Here is a 7,717-nt window from a genome sequence, read left to right as displayed (position 1 = left end):
TACATCTGGTGTGAGTCCACTATGACAGATTAGAAAACTTTTGTTTAGTGAGAAAATCTGTTAAGAGGCTTCATTCAGTAAATAGATGCTTCATATTGCTTAATAGAACCCAAAGTAATGGCTGATGCAGTGTTTATAGTTGGCTGATTCTTAGTGAATACATATTTGATATGATCAGGGCCATTGAGAGGTGAACACGTCCCGTGTACTCGGTGGGTATGACCAAATCTGGGAGGCGTGGTCAATGCCCCCTTCAGAAAAAAAAATACAGTGTGTGGCGCCACATGCTGCAAAGGGAGACGTTTGATCCCCTCAGCAGCTGACCTGGGGTCCCTTGGTAATCAGTACCCCTCCCTCCTTATCACTCCTGGATATGATATTCCTTATACAATAACATGTAGTTAAACCAGATAAAGAAGATAGTTTGCTTGATCTTTTCCATATGTCATTAATTCCTATGATTTAGGACTGGTAATATTTGTTTATGATATCTTCCATCTAAGCATTTTCCCAAAATATTACCTGAAAAATTAGATGGCACTGGCTGTTCTGCAAAACTGTGTGAAGTTGCGGATTCTATTTAAACTATAGTTAAAACACTATTATTATTTTTAAAATGTAACCCCTATGACCAATAGATGTTATGAATATTAGCTATCCTACCAGGTAATGTAAATATATATATATATATATATAGAAACCGTTGTAATTCCTACACCGTTCACCTGATTTGGATGTAATTACCCTCAAATTAAATCTGAAAGTCTGCAGTTAAAGCACATCTTGTTTGTTTCATTTCAAAGCCATTGTGGTGGTGAATAGAGGCCAAAATATGAAAATTCTGTCAATGTCCCAATATTTATGCACCTGACTGTATATACAGGTTGAGTCTCCCATATCCAAATATTCCGAAATACGGAATATTACGAAATACGGAATATTTTTAGCATGCCTGAGAAAGTGAAACTTTTGCTTTCTGATGGTTCAGTGTACATAAACTTTGTTCAAAGCACAAATTATTAAAAAATATTGTATAAAATAACCTTCAGGCTGTGTGTATAAGGTTTAAATGGAACATAAATGAATTTCATGTATGTACACAAACTTTTTTTAATGCACAAAATTATAAAAAATATAGTATAAAATCACCTTCAGGCTATGTGTATAAGGTGTATATAAAACATATATGCATTCTGTGCTTAGATTTGGGTCCCATTCCAAAGATATTTAATTATTTTATGCAAATATTCCAAAATACGAAATATTCCGATATCCAAAATACCCCTGGTCCCAAGCATTTTGGATATGGGAGACTCAACCTGTATATATATATATATATATATATATATATATATATATGTGTGTGTGTATTTAGTATATCTGTGTGACTTTAATGATCATAATGTATTTTTGATGGTGTGGGCCAGCGTCTGCTTGAGAGTTCTGGCTGCCTGGAACCAGATGGGGGCGGGGCTGCAGACTGTGCACATGGACATTAGAGAATAGTGACGGTTGGGGGGAGTAGTTAGGTAGAGCTGGGATGCCCTGAGGTGATGGCTGAAAAAGGAGGGAGTGGAGCAATGTCAGGTACCTGATAGAGAGACGGAGCCCGTGCTCTCTAGAGTGGTGGGGTCTGGTGGCAGACAGAGGGGAGAAGAAGAGGATGAGCCAACAGTGAGAGGAGGAGAGCTAAAGTTGCATCCCTATAGAGCCAATAAAGGGACAGAGAGCTGGAGTTAAGCCCCATACAGCACAAACTATATAGACAGAGTGAGATTACCTGAAGGATAGAGCAGGTGCAGTGAGGAGAGACAGTGAGGAGAGACAGTGAGGAGAGAGAGTGCTTTAGCCTATCAGTGAGGAAGGTGCAGTGTCAGTCTGGCAGGAGCAGCAGCTGCTATTCAGCACATTGAGATAGAAGCAGGGGAGTCACGGTGCCTAAGACATCCCACCAACACCCCATAGGGCAGAGTGGTATCTGATTACAGCCAGAGCACAGACCTGCGAGGGAGCTGGGGTACAGGAGCTGATCAGGAACAAGGTACTGACCAGAGTCAGCTTCCTGGCTGAGACCTAAACCAAGGTGTGTATGTTCTTATGACAATTATCACCTCCGCACACCTCAGGACCCAGACTACCTATTAGCTAAACAGCTGTATACATATACTTCAAGCCCATTAAGTGACATTAAAGCATATGACTAAGCATATTGCTATTCATTAATGCAAGCTCATTTGCCAAATAAAGGAAGACCCTTCATACAAGTGACTGGTATAACCCTGTTCCTGCTGGAGACAATTGAATAAGGAGTAGTCAAGAAGTGGCCACATTTATCAATGTCCAAAACTTTCTAGCATTTCAGAATATTAACTCTGGCAATGTGAGGGAGAATCAGCTCTAATATAGAGTTATACAGAAAAATCCTTATCTGCACTCTGTCTCCCTGGGATTACCGCAATACTACAGTAGTGAAAGTGGAAGACATATTCTTGCATATGGCTACTTTATGAAATGCAAAGTGTTACACAAACAGTGTGGTTACAGGAACTACTTCATATTACCACCAGTTACATGGTGCAGATGCTGGAACTACTTCATATTACCATCAGTTACATGGTGCGGATGCTAATACTATTATATTGGAAATACGACAAATTTTATAAGGAACATTCCTTTAATAAACAACCTAAGAGGACCCAACACAAACCTAGGTTTGCAACTATCAAATGTGTACACCAACAAGTAAACTGGCCAAATATGACTTGTTAAGTGGTTATTAGTATGGGGTATCAGTATATTATCTGAAATGTGTTTCATGTAGGTGAATTGTAATGTTATTGTCAATGATAGTGCTCTAAATTAACCTAAAGGAGTTACGTTAGCACATTTTGATATAACATGTTGTTTCTAAAACTGTTAGAATTTTCCAAGTGACCATTTATATATGTGGTAGAAAACAGCATAACATATTTCCTTCTAATCTATATGGGCAGTTACATTGGCTGAAATGTAATATATAAATGTATGCCTTTAGGGATTAGCTAACGTACTTTTGTGACAGCGAAGTTTAAGAGAGGAAGCTTGGGTGGAGGCATTCGCTACCAGAGGACCATAGAAATCATCTGCTATAAGGTAACCCACTTCTAAGATAGAACAAAGTAAACAGGGTTACATAAATGTATATAACACATGTAACTTTGACAGGCAAGATGGACTCAGCTCTGGGCCCCATAGCAGCTGCACCCCTTCACCTATGGCAGTTACACCCACAGTGGTGAACATAAAAAGGCAGGCTCAGATCTGGTCACTCAACATGGTTTATGTCCAATTTAGTCAGACTTGTGTTAGGAACAGCAAGTAACTTCATTTTTCTATAGTATAGTTGCTTTTTCTTCACTGTAACTTTGTTTTTATTAGTGCAGTCACATGATTTTGTATGACATCTACAGGCTGACTATGCTGTGGACTCTTATTGGTATCAGCAACTTTATTTAGCAAGTTTTACTTGTACTTTGACTGCTATAGCATTTAAACAGTTCTGGAATTCATGGGGCACTGCACAGTAAGACGGCCGCCTGTTAGTTTTATCTCAGATTGTTTGCACTATAGCCTAAATAAGTTACAGATCTGAGATCCGTTTCTTCATTTCATGCTCCCTCAAGCTGCCCAGATTGTCTCCCCTTCGGCCCTCCCTCCTCTGTGATCATCTTCTCACCTCCCCTTTCCTGTGATTGATTACATTCACTTCTCGCCTCTTTAATTCCCTTCCCTCTCTAGCCTGTGATCAGCTCTTTACCCCTTTTCCACACCTTTCTTATTTGCTTCTGTCACCACCCCTCTCTGATCGACATTGTCCCTCCCCTCTCCTTTCTTATTGGCTTTTGTCACCACCCCTCTCTGATCGACTCTTTGTCCCTCACCTCTTCATTCTTATTGGCTTCTGTCACCACCCCTCTCCTCTCCTCTCCTTATCGGCTTCTGTGACCACCCTTCTCCTCTCCTTTTCTTATTGGCGTCTGCAACCACCCCTCTCCTCTAATTTTTTTATTGGCTTCTGTAACCACCGCTCTCCTCTCCTTTTTTATTGGCTTCTGTCACTGGCCCTCTATGGTTTAATTTGCCCCTCTCCTCTCATTTTCTTATTAGATTCTGTCACTGGTCCTCTCTGATTGGCTTTGCCCTTCCCCAATCCTTTCGTATTGGTCTCTGACACCTCCCATCTCTTATCAGCACTTTCCTCTCCCCTCTCCTCTTTGATCCCCTCCCTCCTTCTCTCCTAATTCATTAATTTATTCATTGATTAATTAATGAATTCATTCATTCATTGTGCTTCAATGGACTTAATAGCTACACATCTGAGGTAAGATCCTAAACTTCAATCCAAAGTAATGATCTATTCCCAGGCATGACCACACAGAGTACCTCATTCAGACCCGGGTCGCAAGCGCTGAGAGCTCGCAAGCGGGTCGATTACTTAGGCCCTGCGCATGCGCAGTGGCTGCTCTGCGCATGTGCAAGCCCTGGAGCGAGAGAGAAATTCTCTCGCTCCAGAGCTCACTACAAAAGGGGTGGTTGTCGATGTTGATCGACAGCTCGACCCATTTTGTAGGCTTGGCGGGGGGGTGGTTTCACAAATGGAGGCGTTCCATTTGTGAAACCATGTTTTGTGACATCAGCAGTGATGTCAGTGGGGAGCTTCCTGCTCGATCAGAGCAGGAAGCTCCCTGGGGATTGCGGTTGCCGAGACCCAACCTTAGGGTCTTGTTGCAAGCCCAGATGGTCGCGATGAAGCTGTGGCTGGTAACCCATAGCTTAGCTAGTGACCAGGAGGCCACACTTGAAAAGTCAAGCGGCTGCCCTCATTCAGAGCGAGCGCCAGTGAGGGCCAGTGTTATTTGAATGGTCTTTTAAAAAATATTAGGAAACCTGAAATAATTATAATGGTGGTAGACAGGACATGATTAGTAGTACTCACATTTATATAGGTGCAATGTAAATTTGCAAAGTGGGAGCATAGCTAAAAAGGGAGCTTCCAATAGGTGTTCCCATTCCAGTGAAAGCTGCTTGGGCAGTAGTTGCAGTAATAAGCTGTACACCCTTTGGAATCTCACTCTAGAACATGTATTCTGTCAGTTTAAGTTAAACGATCAGAGATTATAATACAATCTCCTCTATTGACTAATAACAATGATTCAAAGGAGATAAAAGTCAGATCCTAGGTGCTATACATAAATAAAGCAGTGCCAAAGGAGCTACTCCATAATGTCAGATCACCAAAGCATTCTATTCCCCCAATGGGGCCTCCATACCCCAGCATGATACTTTCACTGTTTGTTGCTTTTTTCTTCACTTCCGTATTCCCCTACAGTCTGGCTATACCCCACTGGCACAGTTCAGTACAGGGTGGGGGGGCGCTATGACATGCACTTTCTCAGGGCGTCATGGTTCCACGCTACTCCTCTGCTTGTGACCCCCTACTCTGCCTCATCTGCTGTCTAACTGGCCACTTACTTGTGACCCCCTACTCGGCCTAATCTGTTTCCTGAACTTGCCTCCTACTTTTGAACCCTATACTGCCTTGTCTGCTGCCTGATCTCACCACTTTGGTGTTACCCCTACTCTGTTTTGTCTGCTGCCTGGACTGACCCCTTGCCTGGAATCAGATGCAGCGTCCGTGTCTGCGTCTTTTGACAGTCACACATCTGAAACTTTATGCAAATGCTGCTACAAAGCCCTGCCCTGGTGTACATCCATGCGCCTGAATGTGCAAGGGTTGAGACACCCACTTTCAGCATCCATGGACACGAATTACCATCTGATGCGTCTTTAGATGCACCATTGAAACTTGCACCAGCCCTGTGGCAGGTGTAGAATATCTGTTTGAATTTGGCTTTCTATGTGAGTGATTAAGCGTCTGAAATGAATATGCAAACACTTCAGAGACACGCCCTCGACACTCCCATAACACACCCATCAGATCAGAATAGTCACATCCCTGTCATCATTTCCATTGCAATGCTGTACACTATAAGCTCTGTATAAACATGTGCTTGCTGTCTCTATTACCAGAGACCTGTCCGAGGACTTCCATTTTTAAAGCAGAATTAAATAAAAAATGTAGAAACTATCCATAAATATGGACACAATGGAGAGTATCCTTAACAAAGTGCATGATATCACGAAACACGTTGGATACTGGGTAAGCTGACATCTGCTGAACCGGAAGTGACATCACAAACCGCTTCCAATGGGATGTACAGTGCCGGCGGGGAACGCAGGCCAGACAACATCACCTACAGAGAAGAAGTGAGCGCTGCCAGGAGACTAATTTAAGAGAAGGATAGTTAGGTAGAGGCTTCCTGTGTCTCCAAACATTGAGCATACAAGCACTGCCCTCCAGGCACAATCCATCCTCAGCCCCCGTTACCCGGCTCCATAATTGCACTATAAAGAGCTATAAACATTTGTGTTTCACAATACATACAGTATGCTTAATTTTATTTTCAGTGTATCAGCATTGCCTTTTATATAATTGCATTGATATTCTCTTTACAAGTGCTCCTTTCTAAATACCCTATTTTATGGAGCTGCTCATATAAACTTATCACGGATCATTTCTCCAGGTGTGCGTATGAAATCGCAACTGTGACTCTGGGCCTGATTTAAATTTGGGAACAGAGGGCCTGATTCAGCAAAGAATGCAATTGCGCTTATGCACGCAATCCCAGTGACTAAGCAGACTCATCGCAGAGTGATTGACAGGAAGTGCCGTTTGGCGAAGGTGGTCGGTGAAACACAGGCGTGCAAGTGTGTTTCAACACCGTTGCACGTGCGTGCATAAATTAGCCACTGTGATGCCATACGCAGCTTGGGCTTTCACTGCATGCGATGAGGTTAGCAATTCCTGAGTAAGGTCAGACCTTGTGCAATGTGCGTGAGTCTGCGATGGTACTCCATGTTACAGCTAATTTGCAGTTTAACAAAGTATTACTGATGTGTGTAAGGTAAGGTGGGCATCCTTATATTGTGCTGCGACAGCATAGCAATTTCAGTGGATTATCATATCATCGCAGTGAGACTGCGTGCATAATCGCAGCCACTATCGCAATTGCGATCCATACTGAAACAGGCCCAGAGTAAAATAGAGTTGAATGTAGCCCACAAATGCTAGACAGCTTTGTTTTTTTACTCTGCAATTTAGATGTCAGTTTGATGTCGGTTTGGACACATCCCTCCCAAATCTTCACCAAGATGCAGTTACTTGCTCTTTCTTATTCTATTCCTAAATCTGAATCTATTCCTAAATCTGAATCAGCCCCCCTGTACAGACAAAATAGAATGTGTGGAGAGACTTAGGACCGTATTCAATTAGGATGCGAAAACCCGGTATCGGCGATAATTTATTGCCGATGATGTCATTTTCGCCAGTTTCACTTATAACCATAATATGCTTGGAGCTCAGAATCAGGACCTCATTCAGAGCCGCTCGCAAAATGCGAGCGCTCACTCTGAATGAGGGAGGCCACTTCTCTGTAAAGAGCCGGTCTCCTGGCTGTTCGCTAAGCTGTGGGTGACCACCCACAGCTTTAGCGAGCGGCCAGGTTGATGGTCGCGATGGTCAAGACCATCGCAACCATCGGGGCTTGCGACGAGACCCTTGTGGTAGGGTCTCGTCTTCCGCAAGCCCCAGTGAGCTTTCGGCTCTAATAGAGCCGGA

This window comes from Taudactylus pleione, unplaced genomic scaffold, assembly GCF_031769625.1.
Source record: "Taudactylus pleione unplaced genomic scaffold, aTauple2 ptg000228l, whole genome shotgun sequence".
In the NCBI taxonomy this organism is placed as follows: Eukaryota; Metazoa; Chordata; class Amphibia; order Anura; family Myobatrachidae; genus Taudactylus; species Taudactylus pleione.
The sequence above is the reverse complement of the archived record's forward strand: the minus strand, read 5'-3'. Positions refer to the sequence as shown.